At 31.4% G+C, this 17,753-nt stretch overlaps 1 protein-coding gene across 1 annotated transcript in view; it reads left to right on the top strand.

Annotated features, from left to right (window-relative positions):
* Window positions 1-5,387, top strand: part of LOC142234841 (lipase 3-like) — a 28,845-nt gene extending 23,458 nt beyond the window's left edge. Inside the window, exon 4 of the mRNA XM_075306039.1 lies at window positions 5,250-5,387. The gene's annotated coding sequence lies outside the window, so the exon portion shown is untranslated. The remainder of the gene's footprint in view (window positions 1-5,249) is intronic.
* Window positions 5,388-17,753: the final 12,366 nt, after the last annotated feature.

Genomic DNA, 17,753 nt, shown 5'->3' with positions numbered 1-17,753 from the left:
GTGTCGGTTTTGAAGTTCATGCGTTCGTCAGTGGGAGTATTTATTATATGCAGCATCTCCAATGAATATCTCCGCTTTGTATTCTCTTCTATCGTCAGTATTTGAATTTGGTATGCGTCCTGTGGTTGTGCAATGTGCTGCAAGGGCCGTTTATTGTTCTAAGGGCTTGTCTTTCATCTTTTGGTCAGATATGTGGGCAGAAAGTTTTATTTTTAATTTGGTCATAGTGGTGCCAACATAAGCCATTGGACATGGATTGTTTTCGTCCCCATCGCATTTTTTATATACTAAATTCGATTTGTCTTCCATTAGTATCTTAGTTTTAGTTTTGCTGAAAAGGTCATATATCGTTTTGTTACACTTTTGGACCAGTTTTTATTATTTTATAGAAAATTTTGTAAAAATTTTATTTCTACAGAAAATTTGGTCAAAATTTTATTTTATAGAAAATTTTGCTAAAATTTTATTTCTATAGAAAATTTTGTCAAAATTTTAGTTTTATAGAAAATTTAGTCAACATTTTCTTTTTATAGAAAATTTTGTCAAAATTTTAATTTTATAGAAAATTTTGTAAAAATTTTATTTCTACAGAAAATTTGGTTAAAACTTTATTTCTATGAAAATTTTTTCAACATTTTATTTTAACAGAATATTTTGTCAAAATTTTATTTCTGTAAAAAATTTTGTCAAAATTTTATTTCTATAAAAAATATTTTCAATTTTTTATTGTTATTTTTTTCGAAATTTTATTTTAATAGAAAATTTTATTGCTATAGAAAATTTTGCCTGTAAATAAAATTTTGTCAAAATCTTATTTCTTAAAAAATTTAGTCAAAATTTTATTTCTCTAGAAAATATTGTCAAAATTTGATTTCCATAGAAAGTTTTGTCAAAATTGTATGTCGATATGAAAAATTATTTCGATAAAAAAAAATTGTCAAAATTTTATTTCTATACAATTTTTTCAAAATTTTATATCTGTGGAAAATTTTGTCATAATTTTATTTCCATAGAAAATTTTGTCAAGATTTTATTTCCGTAGACAATTTTGTCAAAATGTTATTTCCATAGAAATTTCCATCTACTTGCTGCAAAACCATCAACCAATTATCAGAATAAATTCGGGTAATTCACTCAACCCAAAGTGAACTACACTTGAACCTCCCGAAAAAGGGTTTGAAAGGGTTCAAGTGTAGTTCACTTTGGGTTGAGTGAATTACCCGAATTTATTCTGATAATTGGTTGATAGTTTTGCAGCAAGTAGAGGATGCTGATGAGGAACGTGGTAATTCCGAAACAGCTGTACATCCAACCATCTTGCAGTCTATAGGGCTTTGCCCAAATAAATTTGACAAGCATTCTTTTCCTCTGTTGGTTAAGCTACACTTGTAGTTTAGTCAATGTATGGCTTTAAGCTGAGATAAAAAATAACGATTGAAGAGAAGCCAACAATAACAAACAAAACGAAAATTTTATTTCTATAAAAAATATTTTCAAAGTTTTACTGTTCTAATTTTTTTTTTCAAAATTTTATTTTTATAGAAAATTTTGTATATACATAATTTTATTTTCCAAAAATTTATTTCTATATAAAATTTTGTCAATATTGTATTTCGATAGAAAAAAAAAATTATCAAAATTTTATTTCTATACAATTTTTTTTTTAAATTTATTTCTGTGGAAAATTTTGTCAAAATTTTATTTCCATAGAAAATTTTGTCAAAATTTTATTTCCATAGAAAATTTTGTCAAAAGTTTATTTCAATATTTTATGTTGATTTTGAATTTTATTGCTATAGAAAATTTTGTTTATAAATAATTTTATTTTTCAAAATTTTATTTCTATATAAAATTTTGTCAAAAGTGTATTTCGATAGAAAAATTTTTTTTATCAAAATTTTATTTCTTTTTAATTTGTTATGGAAAAAATGTATAGAAAAAAAATTTACAAATTTTCTATGAACGTACAATATTGAAATAAACTTTTGACAAAATTTTCTATGGAAATAAAATTTTGACAAAATTTTCTATGGAAATTAAATTTTGACAAAATTTTCTATGGAAATAAAATTTTGACAAAATTTTCTATGAAAACAAAATTTTCTATGGAAATAAAATGTTGACAAAATTTTCCACAGAAATAAATTAAAAAAAAAAAAATTGTCAAAATTTTATTTCTATACAATTTTTTTCAAAATTTTAAATCTATGGAAAATTTTGTCATAATTTTATTTCCATAGAAAATTTTGTCAAGATTTTATTTCCGTAGACAATTTTTTCAAAATTTTATTTCCATAGAAAATTATGTCAAAATATTATTTCCATATTTTATGTTTATAGATAATTTTTTCAATCCTTTTTTCTATATTTACAGAAAATTTTATTTCTATTGAAAATTTTGTCAAAATTTTATTTCTATAAAAAATATTTTCAAAGTTTTACTGTTCTAATTTTTTTTCAAAATCTTATTTTTATAGAAAATTTTATTGCTATAGAAAATTTTGTATATAAATAATTTTATTTTCCAAAAATTTATTTCTATATAAAATTTGTCAAAATTGTATTTCGATAGAAAAAAAAATTTATCAAAATTTTATTTCTATAATTTTTTTTTTAAAATTTATTCCTGTGGAAAATTTTGTCAAAATTTTATTTCCATAGAAAATTTTGTCAAAAGTTTATTTCAATATTTTATGTTGATTTTGTATTTTATTGCTATAGAAAATTTTGTTTACAAATAATTTTATTTTTCAAAATTTTATTTCTATATAAAATTTTGTCAAAATTGTATTTCGATAGAATTTTTTTTTATCAAAATTTTATTTCTATACAATTTGTTTTTAATTTATTTCTGTGGAAAATTTTGTCAAAATTTTATTTCCATAGAAAATTTTTCAAAATTTTATTTCCATAGAAAATTTTGTCAAAATTTTATTTCCATAGACAATTTTGTCAAAAGTTTATTTCAATATTTTATGTTGATAGAAAATTTTGTCAATTTTTTTTCTATACATTTTTTTTTATTTTTTTTCCATAATATACCAAAACATCAAGAATTCTTCGATTCTACCGAATAGTAAAAAATCTACTATTTTTAGTAGAATTCTACCATCTGTGGCAACCGTGTTTGTCGGCCGTTTGAAGACCAAATACTGCTGAGCCTCTTTAGTGCAGCTTGCAATGGCTATGTCGTCAAGGTCATAATTTGTACCTAAAATAGCCAATTCGAGTAAATCAAAACTGATTATAAAAGCATTAGCGTAGCTAGACAATTTTCCTAGGGGGGGGGGCTATAGCCCCCTATCTTATTTATAGACTGAACTTATAGGTTCAATTATTGTTTTACTTCATAAAACAAGAATACAAAAATAGACATCAAAATAATATATAATAAAGCAACTAAAAGTAGTTCCACACTTTTCCCAGCAAAAAATTGGGATTTGTTTTAAAGGCACAACTTTAAAAGCACTTCCAAAAATGTCCTCACAATGAAGTTAATTATATTAACTACACAGGAAGTTTTTTCCTTCAGTTTTTTTCATATTTTAATGCGTAATTTTTGTTTTCTTTTTTCAAGTAGTTTAAAAAAGAATAAGAATAAATAAAATGGTAAAAATTATTCAAATTTTGCCACAAAAATGCTAAATCCATTATAGAAAAATCGATAATTTTTGAAAATATTCAAACAATCGTTAGAATGCATTAAAAATCATAAAAAATATAAAAATGATTATAAATTAATGTTTCTTGAAGCTCGAGGTCTTTATAAATATTTATATAATTCTAACAAAAGGTCGACCAAAAATCTAATAAAAAACGAATAAATAAAAATTATTTATTTGGGAAAATATCACACATTTTTTTAATTCACATTTAAAACTCTGAATTCGGATCACACCGTAAGAACGGCGGTTGAAACGGTGGACATTCGTTCTATGACGAGTTCCTATTACATTCATCGCTTCTCCGCCAATTTTGCACCACTTTCGGACCCAAAAAGAACTATTTCACTTCTTTTTGGCGACGCTTTTTTGCAGCATTATTAAGATATTAATTTATGATAGAATAGTTTTAATAACAATTACTTTTATTTTTTTAATTAAGATGACTAAACCAGACTAAACATATAATAAAGGAGCTTTACAGCCTGTTTCAGTATGTCGAATGAGCTCTGTGGATCGACTAAAATTTATAACAAAAAAACAGCTGTTTCTATGCATTTCAGTCGATCGATTGAACTCGTTCGACATACAGAAACAGGCTGTTAGTTATTCAACTAAACCATAAGTTCAATCACAGCTCTATTTCATAAATATCAGACTTCAAACATTGTCATCGGCAACTGCTACCACAACCCAAGTAATTCGATTGTGCATGAAAGTCTTTAGCGAAACTTTGTGCGGTTGTATATACTTGTTTAATTTTTATAAAAATGTAAAATCGTAAATAGGTTTTCAAATTCTGGGGGGGGGGGCTAAATTTTTTCTGGGGGTCTAAGCCCCCTCCCCAGAGGCCTTCCTACGCTTATGTATAAAAGTTGATGTTATTTCGTGTAGCTTCTAATTTTGAACAATAAAATTAAAAAAGAAAAATTTGAGATCTCTTTGCTCTATTACATATCAACCACCCTGTATTTACGTCATATTTCCGTTGTAAAGCAATTTCGACTTTTAAGTTAAAATTCAATTTTGGCCAATAGCAAAAGTCCGGGGTTTTTGGCAAAATGAGCGCAGATGGCATTAGCCCGTAATGAATTGAGGAGTTCCGAATCATTCACCAACCGCCTGGATCCAATATCAGATTCTTCCAGATGCTTGTCTCGGTGTAATAGACAAAATGTCTCGAGAATCCATTCGCTGAACGAAACCAAAAGTAATGCTGAGTTATCATACTGTTTGGGGTTTGTAAATTCCTAACCGTTTTACTCATCCACCTGGACAAGAGATTAGATACTAGCATAATTTTTCTCGTCTGGAGTTACTGGCCGAAATTGCTCTCGAAGGCATTCGCTATATATGGAAATATATCTTTCGGATTCAAGTTTCCAAATCCAACGAAGATCTGATTCTTCCATTATAGCCACCTGGTTTCCTGATTCCTCCAGATGCTTGCCCCATCTTTCTCATCAAATTTCGTTTTGCATCCTTAAACTGTATATGTTTAAATAATTAAAAAAGTATATTCTTCTTCACTGCAATTTGAATTTTTGATTACAACCTTAACTAACTACATGTCATATGTATTTTCAGACCCTCTTGCAAGACCTGACACGAACAATACCATCTGAGGCCTCTTTTCGTCAAATGATCCAGTTTGCCCAAGGTGTGGTGACATGCGGACTTCATCGATACGATTTTGGTCCCAATGAAAATCGACGGAAATATGGAAGTCCTAAACCTCCAGCATATCAATTGGAAAACATTAAACCTCAAACTCCTTTTGACATATATTTCAGCGATAATGATGCCCTTGTGTCACTGGAAGATATTCGCCTTTTACACAAAGTTTTGGGCAGCAAAGCTTCTTGGCATCGCATCAAGTATAAGAAATATAATCACTTTGATTTAGTTTTAGCCTATAATGTGAAAGAGTGCATAAACGATTGTATTATAGATAAAATTAGGAAATACGAGGGTCAACCTTTTAATGGTACTTTGTGTAATTGCTTTAGGAATAAACCTTTTTGAAAAAAAAAAAACAACGTGTCTATTATTATACCCTCCACCATAGGCCACATCGAAATATTGCTCTTAGACCCCATAAAGTATATATATTCTGGGTCGTGGTGAAATTCTGAGTCGATCTGAGCATGTCCGTCCGTCCGTCCGTCTGTTGAAATCACGCTAACTTCCGAACGAAACAAGCTATCGACTTGAAACTTAACACAAGTAGTTGTTATTGATGTAGGTCGCATGATATTGCAAATGGGCCATATCGGTCCACTTTTACGAATAGCCCCCATATAAACGGACCCCCAAATTTGGCTTGAGATTGCCCTAAGAGAAACAAATTCCATCCGATCCGGCTGAAATTTGGTACATGGTGTTAGCATATGGTCTCTAACAACCATGCAAAAATTGGTCCACATCGGTCCATAATTATATATAGCCCCCATATAAACCGATCCCCCGATTTGGCTTGCGGAGCCTCTAAGAGAAGCAAATTTCATCCGATCCGGCTGAAATTTGGTACATGGTGTTAGTATATGGTCTCTAATAACCATGCAAAAATTATTCCACATCGGTCCATAATTATATATATGCCCCATATAAACCGATCCCCCGATTTGCTTGCAGAGCCTCTAAGAGAAGCCAATTTCATCCGATCCGGCTGAAATTTTGTACATGGTGTTAGTATATGGCCTCAAACACCATGCAAAATTGGTCCACATCGGTCCATAATTATATATAGCCCCCATATAAACGATCACAAAATTGGACCTCCGGAGCCTCTTGGAAGAACAAAATTCATTTGATTCGGTTGAAATTTGGTACGTGATGTTAATATATGGCCTCAAACACCCATGCAAAAAATTGGTTGAAAATCGGTCTATAATTATATATAGCCCCCATATAAACCGATCCCCAGATTTGACCTCCGGAACCCCTTGGAAGAGCAAATTTATTCGATTCGGTTGAAATTTGGTACGTGATGTTAGTATATGGTATCCAACAACCATGCAAGAATTGGTTCATATCATTCCATAATAATAATATATAGCCCCCATATAAACCGATCCCCAGATTTCACCTCCGGTGCCTTTTGGTGTAGCAAAATTCATCCGATCTGGTTGAAATTTGGTACGTGGAGGTAGTATATGATATTTAACAACCATGCCAAAAGTGGTCCATATCAGTCTATAATCATATATAGCCCCCATATAAACCGATCCCAAGATTTGGTTTTGGAGCCTCTTGGAGGAGCAAATTTCATCCGAGTCAGTTGCAATTTGGTACATTGTGCTAGTATGTCAGCCAGGCCGATTATTATGTACCCTCCACCATGGATTGCATAGAAACTTCTACGAAAGACTGTCATCCACAATTGAATTACTTGGGTTGTGGTATCTTAAAACTTCTTAACATCGTTTTCTAAATTGTGAGTTAGTCCATACGTGGTATATATTAGTTGTGTACAGGTAAGTCTACAAATAATTACGAATCGACATGTACTTTTGCACGGTACGTAGAGAGGCACAATTGAAATATCTGGGTCGCTTATATGGGGGCTATATACAATTCTGGACTTGATATGGACCAATTTTTATGTGATTGGAGATTGATTTATCTGAGGGCTATATATAATTATAGACCGATATGGACCTAGTTAGTCATGGTTGTTAACGGCCATATAGTAGCACAATGCACAAAACTTCAACTGACTCGGATGAAATTTACTCCTCCCAGAGGCGCAAAACCAAATCTCGGGATCGGTTTATACGGGGGCTATATATGATTATGGACTGATATGGACCACTTTTAGCATGGTTGTTAAATATCATATACTACCACCACGTACCAAATTTCAACCAGATCTGATGAATTTTGCTTCTCTAAAAGTCACCGGAGGTCATATCTGGGGATCGGTTTATATGGGGGCTATATATAATTATGGACTGATATGAACCAATTCCTGCATGGTTGTTGGATACCATATACTAACATCACGTACCAAATTTCAATCGAATCGAATGAATTTTGCTCTTCCAAGGGGCTCCGGAGGTCAAATCGGGGGATCGGTTTATATGGGGCCTATATATAATTGTGGACCGATTTCGACCAATTTTCGCATGGTTGTTAGAGACCATATACTGACACTATGTACCAAATTTCAACCGGATCGGATGAAATTTGCTTCTCTTAGAGCAATCGCAAGCCAAATTTGGAGGTCCGTTTATATGGGGGCTATACGTAAAAGTGGACCGATATGGCCCATTTGCAATAACATCCGAGCTACATCAATAACAACTACTTGTGCTAAGTTTCAAGTCGATAGCTTGTTTCGTTCGGAAGTTAGCGTGATTTCAACAGACGGACGGACGGACGGACTTATATATACTTTATGGGGTTTTAGAGCAATATTTCGATGTGTTACAAACGGAATGACAAAGTTAATATACCCCCATCCCATGGTGGAGGGTATAAATTTGTATGCAGAAGGCAATAGGCCAAAATAAAATGTTGAGTTCCGGATCGTCCACCACAACACTCTGGATCAGAGGTTGGATTTTTAACCCGCAACCGTCTGAATTCGAGTTCAGATTATTCCAGATACACCATCTTTCTTTTCTCGTGGTAATACTCCAAAATGTCTCGAGAGCACATTAGCTGACCGAACCCAGACTCTTCCATCACAGCCACACCACTCTCACCTGGGTGTTCTCGACAAAATGTGCCCAGAAGGCATTCGATGTACTGCTATTGGCCCGTATATATTCCCGTTTGGAGTTTGAGAAATTTGGAATCGTCCATCGTAGCTGCTTGGATCTGAGATCAAGCATCTCTGTTATAACAGGTTGGCTGATAATTCCCCGGTCTAACAAAGAAAAACACATTTTTTGTCAAAATTCGTTTTTGTTATTCAACATAGTTCCCTTCAAGAGCGATACAACGATTATAACGACCTTCCAATTTTTTGATACCATTTTGGTAGTACTCCTTCGGTTTTGCCTCAAAATAGGCCTCAGTTTCGGCGATCACCTCTTCATTGCAGCCAACTTTTTTCCCTGCGAGCATCCTTTTGAGGTCTGAGAACAAGAAAAAGTCGATGGGGGCCAGATCTGGAGAATACGGTGTGTGGGGAAGCAATTCGAAGCCCAATTCATGAATTTTTGCCATCGTTCTCAATGACTTGTGGCACGGTGCGTTGTCTTGGTGGAACAGTGCTTTTTTCTTCTTCATATGGGGCCGTTTTGCCGCGATTTAGACCTTCAAACGCTCCAATAACGCCATATAATAGTCACTGTTGATGGTTTTTCCTTTCTCAAGATAATCGATAAAAATTATTCCATGCGCATCCCCAAAAAAAAAAAAAAACAAAGGCCATTACTTTGCCAGCGGACTTTTGAGTCTTTCCACGCTTCGGAGACGGTTCACCGGTCGCTGTCCACTCAGCTGACTGTCGATTGGACTCAGGAGTGTAGTGATGGAGCCATGTTTCATCCATGGTCACATATCGACGGAAAAACTCGGGTGTATTACGAGTTAACAGCTGCAAACCCCGCTTAGAATCATCAACACGTTGTTGTTTTGGTCAAATGTGAGCTCGCGCGGCACGAATTTTGCACAGAACTTCAGCATATCCAAATTTTGATGAATGATATGACCAACACGTTCCTTTGATATCTTTAAGGTCTCTGCTATATCGATCAACTTCATTTTACGGTCATTCAAAATCATTTTGTGGATTTTTTTGATGTTTTCGTCGGTAACCACCTCTTTCGGGCGTCCACTGCGTTCACCATCCTCCGTGCTCATTTCACCACGCTTGAATTTTGCATACCAATCAATTATTGTTGATTTCCCTGGGACAGAGTCCGGAAACTCATAATCAAGCCAAATTTTTGCTTCCACCGTATTTTTTCCCTTCAGAAAACAGTATTTTATCAAAACACGAAATTCCTTTTTTTCCACTTTTTTCACAATAACAAAAGTTGCTTCACAAAATACGCTCTATCTCACAAACTAATTGACTTAGAGACGTCAAATTTTGACACGAATCATTTGAAGGTTGGTACTATATAAAAAAAATATGCATTTAAGGGCGTCGCTAGCCGTCTATGTGTCAGACCGGGGACTTATCAGCCAACCTGTTATGCTTGTATCGTCACTCTTGTTTGTGTGTGTCTACAAAGTGGTTAATCTCGTTGGCGACACTCAGGCCGTTTGGATCCGAAACAAGATTTTTCGACTATATCCGTCTTGATCCGAGATTCGATGCTTTATAAGCAAAACGGCTCGAGAAGGTATTCGCTGTACGACCTGAAATGAAAATATATATTTCCGTTTATGGTTTGTAGAATTCCGAACCGTCCACCGCATTAACCTGGATCGGATATTAAATTCAGTCAGATGCTTTTACCACTTTTCTCGTCTGGTGGTAGCAGGAAAAATTTCTCGAGAAGGCATTCTCTGTACGGCTATTGCTCCACATGAAATGGGGACCATTTGTGACTTGGAAGATTCCGAATCGTTGATCATAGCCACTTGGTCAGATTCTTTTAGGATTATTTGGATCTACGAAAGATCTATAGAAATTTTTCGAAAAGACATTTTCTTACATATCAGGATGAAATTGTAATGACACAAAAGGTCAATTTTTAAGTCAACACAAATATTTATCTTTTTGTAGGCAAAGAATCATTTTATTCTACAGAAATAAAATTTTGATAAAAGTTTCTATAGAAATAATATTTTGACAAAAATTTTTATAGAACTAAAATTTTGACAAAATGTTATACAAAAATAAAATTTTGAGGAAAGTTTCTATAGAAACAAAATTTTGACAAAATTCTCTGTATAAAAAGATTTTTGAGAAATTTTTCTATAGAAATAAAATTTTAGAATAATTTTCTGTAGAAATAAATTGTTGACAAATTTTTCTATAGTAATATAATTTTGAAAAAAAAAAACCAATTTTACGGAAATAAAATTTTGACAAAAATGTCTACACACAAAAAATTTTTCTCTGGTTCAATCACGAAATTAATTGATCCAATTAATTTTTTAATTGAAATGTCTTCAATCACAGAAATGATAGTATCAATTAAAAAATTAATTGAAGGTCAATTAAAAAATTAATTGATCCAATTAAAAATTTAATTGATACTATTAATTTTTGTGATTGATTTTTGTTTCAATTAAAAAATTTGTTGAATCATTAAATTTTTAATTGAATATTTTTTAAAACTCAATTAAAGTTTTAATTGGAAAAAATTTCGTGAAATTTTTTTCTGTGTATAGAAATACATTTTTGAGAAAATTTACTATAGAAATAAAGTTTTGACAAAATTTTCTATGTACAAAATTTGAGAAAATTTTCTATAGAAATAAAATTTTGACAAAATTGTCTATATATATAAAATTTTGACAAAATTTTCTATAGAGAAAAATTCGACGGCATTATAGCCACCTGGTTTTTTCATTATTTCGATCTTTTTGGCAGTTGGTCCTGCATACCGGTGTGGAATCAAGGAGCCTACTCTGTGCCCTAACGGGAGAAGTAAAAATTCTTTGCTGCTATCTCTGATGAAGGAGCAATTACTTCAATAATCAATTCTATAGTGGCATTTACCTTTACTTTCGTTTAAGTTTAATACGAATAAAATAATTTTCCCAGTGTAAGAGTACCCTGTAATATTTGTCAAAAGTCTTGCCTTATCAGCCGACAAAGGGGTCATTGATTTGTTTATGACATAAGCATTTTTTGAGTTTGCGTCATATTTTCAAGGAAGAAAAAGAAAACCGGTCAAACTTAATTTCGTTTAGCCAGAGCGAAATTTCGCAAAAAATTTCGAAAGTCTCGAGAGGTAAGCACATGTAGTCGGTTTTTATTAATCAAGGAGTTGATATCTTATCATTGCATCAAGTGGTTCAAAATATTTGTCATCGGAATGAAATTTTTATTAGTCACATTTGTGCTACTAACAATCAGCATACATTTTTGCCAATCTCAGTCAAGGTTGACCACAGTAAGAAATGGAATAATGGAATTTATAGATAAAATTCTACCTTTAGAGAATATTTTTGTTTATAGTGTGACCGTGTCAAACGCCATGACTATCCCTGTGAAACGCGTGAGCTTACAACCAAAGATGGCTACATTTTGAAGATGTTTCGTGTGCCACATTCGCATCACGAATTTATCACAAAGGATAGTGCGAAGAGGCCTATAGTCTTTCTAATGCATTGCCTATTGGGATCATCCGACATCTGGGCAATTAATGGGCCCCAAAATGGTTTACTGTATATGTTGGCCGATGCTGGTTACGATGTTTGGATGGGTAATAACCGTGGTACCTACTATACAGAAAGACATGTCTCGTTATCATCAGCAGATCCAAAATTTTGGGAATTCTCTTTGGACGAGATTGGTGTTATTGATCTGCCGGCCATGTTCGATTACATCTTCAATGTAACTGGGCAAACAAAACTTCATTTTGTGGGTTACTCACAAGGAACTACAGCATTGTTCATGGCCTTGGCCACTCAACCTGAACTTAATGATGTCATACTCACGACCCATCTTATGGCTCCAGTAGCCTATTTGTGCCACATGAAATCACCTGGTGTACGTGCCCTTGCCCAGTTTCTTGGCGAACCAAACACATTGGCGCAGTCTCTGGGAAATCTTCCTATTCACGAATTGTTGGAAATTGCTCGAGGTTTAACACCGACATTGTGTCGCTTTCGTCTTTTCGCCCAAGATTGTATATCTGTTTTGAATTTTCTCACAGGTTGGGATTCACCATATCTAAATCGGGTAAGTTGAATTTGGGTACCTTGCAATATTGTATATTCCGAAAATGTTGTCAAAATTGTATTTCTATTAGAGGTGTGCACGTGACTCACGCGTGAGTCACGCTAATGGCAAAGGGGTGAGCGTGATTAATAAATCAAAATTTCGCGCGTGAGCGCAAGTCACGAAAATTATATCTTCGTGAGTGTGCGTGAGTAAATAATAACGCTCACGAAAATAATCCTGCTCACCAACATAAAACGCTTAAGAGTTAAACTCATTTACAATTTTAGTGGTACCTGCGATGTTAAGAGTGTAATAACGCTCTCGATTTGAATAATGCTCACGTTTTCAGACACGTCGCTAAGGTAAATTACTCATAAAACTATTCGTGAGTCACGGTATTTTTCGTGAGTCACGATATTGGTCGTGAGTCACGACATTTTTCGTGAATCACGACATTTTCGTGAGTGAGTGTGCGTGAGTACAAAATTCCTTTTCGTGAGTGTGCGTGAGCGTGAGTCATACCAAACAATATCGTGCGTGAGTGTGTGTGAGTAAGATTTTTCCATCGTGAGTGTGCGGGAGCGTGAGTAAACTATTACTCACGTGCATACTTCCAATTTCTATAGACATTTTTGTCAACATTTTATTCCTATAGACAATTTAGTTAAAATTTTAGTTCTATAGAAAATTTTGTCAAAATTTTAGTTCTATAGAAAATTTTGTCAAAATTTTATTTCTATAGAAAATTTTGTCAAAACTTTATTTCTATAGAAAATTTTGTCTAAATTTTATTTATATACAAAATTTTAGTTCTATAGAAAATTTAGTCCGAACTTTAATTCTGTAGAAAATTTTGTCAACTTTTTTTTTCTATAGAAAAACTTAAACTTTATAGAAAATTTTCTCAAATTTATATTTCTATAAAAAATTTTGTCAAAATTTAATTTCGATAGAAAAATTTGTCAAAATGTTATTTCTATAAAAAAATTTGTCAAAACTTTATTTCTATAGAAAATTTTGTCACAATTTTATTTCTATAAAAAATGTTGCCAACATTTTATTTCTATATAAAATTTTCTCACAATTTTATTTCTATAAAAAATTTTGTCAAAATTTTATTTCTAGAAAATTTTGTGAAAATCTTATTTATATACAAAGTTTTAGTTCTATAGAAAAGTTAGTCCGAACTTTAATTCTGCAGAAAATTTTGTCAACTTTTTTTCTATAGAAAAACTTAAAATTTATAGAAAATTTTCTCAAATTTTTATTTCTATAAAAAATTTTGTCAAAATTTAATTTCGATAGAAAAGTTTGTCAAAATTTTATTTCTATAAAAAATTTGTAAAAATTTTATTACTAAAGAAAATTTTGTAAATATTTTATTACTAAAGAAAATTTTGTAAACATTTTATTTCTATAGAAAAATTTGTCAAAAATTAACGTTATAGAAAATTGGGTCAACATTTTATTTCTATAGGAAATTTTGTCAAAATTTTATTTCTAATAGAGAATTATAGTAAAATTTCGCTTCTATCGAATATTTTGCCAAAAAATAATTTTTATAAAAAAATTTGTTAAAATTTCATTTATACAGCAAGTTTTCTCAACATTTTTATTTCTATTGCAAATTTTCTTTCTATTTTTGTAAAAAAAAAATATTTCTATAGAAAATTTTGTCAAAATTTACCTCTATAGAAAATTTCTCCAAAACTTTATTCCTATAGAAAATTTTCTTAAAATTTTATTCCTATAGAAAATTTTTTCAAAATTTTATTCCAATAGAAAATTTTTTCAAAATTTCATTTCTATCGAAAATTTTGTCAAAATTTTATTTCTATAGATAATTTTGCCAAAATTTTATTTCTATAGATAATTTTGTCAAAATTGTATTTCTATAAATTTTTATACCCTCCACCATAGGATGGGGGGTATATTAACTATGTCATTCCGTTTGTAACACATCGAAATATTGCTCTAAGACCCCATAAAGTATATATATTCTGGGTCGTGGTGAAATTCTGAGTCGATTTGAGCATGTCCGTACGTATGTTGAAATCACGCTAACTTCCGAACGAAACAAGCTATCGACTTAAAACTTGGCACAAGTAGTTGTTATTGATGTAGGTCGGATGGTATTGCAAATGGGCCATATCGGTCCACTTTTACGTATAGCCCCCATATAAACGGACCCCCAAATTTGGCTTGCAGAGCCTATAAGAGAAGCATATTTCATCCGATCCGGCTGAAATTTAGTACATAGTGTTGGCATATGGTCTCTAACACTCATGCAAAAATTAGTCCATATCGGTCAATAATTATATATAGCCCCCATATAAACCGATCCCCCGATTTGGCTTCTTGAGCCTCAAAGAGAAGCAAATTTCATCCGATCCGGCTGAAATTTGGCACATGGTGCTGATATATGGTCCTAAACATCCAAGCAAAACTTGGTCCACATCGGTCCATAATTATATATAGCCCCTATATACCGATCCCCAGATTTGGCTTGCGAAGCCTCAAAGAGAAGCAAATTTCATCCGATACGGCTGAAATTTGGTACATGGTATAGGTATATGGTCTCTAACAACCATGCAAAAATTGGTCCATATCGGTCCTTAATTATATATAGCCCCCATATAAACCGATGCCCAGATTTGAACTCCGGAGCCTCTTAGAGGAGCAAAATTCATCCGATCCGGTTGAAATTTGGTACGTGGTGTTAGTATATGGTCTCTAACAACCATGTAAAAATTGGTCTATATTGGTCCATAATTATATATAGCCCCCCATATAAACCCATCCCCAGATTTGGCTTGCGAAGCCTCAAAGAGAAGCAAATTTCATCCGATACGGCTGAAATTTGGTAAATGGTGTTAGTATATGGTCTCTAACAACCATGCAAAAATTGGTCCACATCGGTCCATAATTATATATAGCCCCTATATAAACCGATCCCCAGATTTGGCTTGCGGAGCCTCTAAGAGAAGCAAATTTCATCGGATCCGGCTGAAATTTGGTATATGGTGTTAGTATATGGTCTCTAACAACCATGCAAAAATTGGTCCATATCAGTCAACTTTCACGTACAGCCTCCATATAAACGGACCCCCAAATTTGGCTTGCGATTGCTCTAAGAGAAGCAAATTTCATCCGATACGGCTGAAATTTGGTACATGGTAATTAGTATATAGTCTCTAATAACCATTCAAAAATTTTTCCATATCGGTCCACTTTTACGTATAGCCCCCATATAAACTGACCCCCAAATTTGGCTTGCGATTGCTCAAAGAGAAGCAAATTTCATCCGATACGGCTGAAATTTGGTACATGGTAATTAGTATATAGTCTCTAATAACCATTCAAAAATGTGTCCATATCAGTCCATAATTATATATAGCCCCTATATAAACCGATACCCAGATTTGAACTCCGGAGCCACTTGGACGAGCAAAATTGATCCGATCCGGTTGAAATTTGAAACGTGGTGTTAATATATGGCCGCTAATAACCATGCCAAAATTGGTCCATATCGGTCTATAGTTATATATAGCCGATCCCCAATCACACAAAAATTGGTCCATATCGGTTCATAATCATGCTTGCCACTCGAGCAAAAATAATCTAGCAAAATTTTATTTCTATAGAAAATTTTGTCAAAATTTTATTTCTATAGAAAATTTTGTCGAAATTTTAATCCTAAAGAAAAATTTGTCAAATTTTATTTCTATAGAAAATTTTGGCAAAATTTTATTTCTGTAGAAAATGTTGTCAAAATTTTAATTCTGTAGAGAATGTTGTCAAAATTTTAAATCTTTTAAATCTTTTGAAAATTTTGTAAAAATTGTATTTCTATAGAAAATTTTGTCAAAATTTTAAATCTTTTAAATCTTTTGAAAATTAAAATGTAAAAATTGTATTTCTATAGAAAATTTTGTCAAAATGTTATTTCTGTAGAAAATTTTGTTAAAATCTTATTTCAATAGAAAATTTTTTTCAAATTTTACTTCTATGGAACATGTTGTCAAAATTTTATTTTATCAAAATTTTATTTCTATAGAAAATTTCTCAAAAACTTTATTTCTGTAGAAAATTTTCTTAAAATTTTATTCCTATAGAAAATTTTTCAAAGTTTTATTTTTATAGAAAATTTGGTCAAAATTTTATTTCTATAGAAAATTTTGTCAAAATTTTATTTTTATAGATAATTTTGTCAAAATCTTATTTCTATAGATAATTTTGTCAAACTTGTATTTTTTTATTTATATATATATATATATATATATATATATATATATATATATATATATATATATATATATATATATATATATATATATATATATATATATATATATATATATATATATATATATATATATATATATATATATATATATATATATATATATATATATATATATATATATATATATATATATATATATATATATATATATATATATATATATATATATATATATATATATATTTTATTTCTATAGAAAATTTTGTCAAAATTTTATTTCTATAGAAAATTTTTTCAAAATTTAATTTCTATGGAAAATATTGCTAAGTTTTATTTGTCTAGAAGATTTTGTCGAAATTTTATTTCTGTAGAAAAAAAATTAAATTTATTTTAAAATGTAACTCAATCTCTATTTCATTACATTTTCAGACCCTCCTACCGGATATGTTACAAATTATACCAGGTGGTGGATCGAATCGACAAATTTTCCAATATTTGCAAGCGTTTAAGACTTGCAGATTTAGAGCCTTTGATTTTGGCCGTGAGGGAAATGTGAGAAACTATGGTAAACCAAATCCACCCGATTACAATCTGGCCAATATCCATCCCAAAGAACCCATCGATGTCTATTATAGTGAGAATGATTTTTTTGTTTCTCTGGAGGACGTGAAGATATTGCAAAAACAATTGGGCAAGAGGGCGTCATGGCATTGTGTAAAATATCCAAAATTTAATCATTTCGATTTTACATTTGGCAATAATGTTAAGACAGTTGTTAACGATTGTATATTGGATAAAATTCAAAAAAACGAGGGTCGACCATACAATGGTACATTGTGTGAAAATTTCAATGGGAAACCTTTCGAGTAATGTGGATGAAATTGCTTAGAGTAAAAAAAGAGAAATGAAATGAAATGGAAAATAAAACCAAAGAAAAAATGTTTTTCTTTTTTCATTTTTAAAAACAATTTTGTAGCGTCAAAATATAACTTTGTTTGTCTAAAATTTTGTTTCTCACAAAAGAAACCTCTTCTTTTAGTGTAGA

This window comes from Haematobia irritans, chromosome 4, assembly GCF_050003625.1.
Source record: "Haematobia irritans isolate KBUSLIRL chromosome 4, ASM5000362v1, whole genome shotgun sequence".
NCBI classification, from domain to species: Eukaryota; Metazoa; Arthropoda; class Insecta; order Diptera; family Muscidae; genus Haematobia; species Haematobia irritans.
The sequence above is the reverse complement of the archived record's forward strand: the minus strand, read 5'-3'. Positions and strand labels throughout refer to the sequence as shown.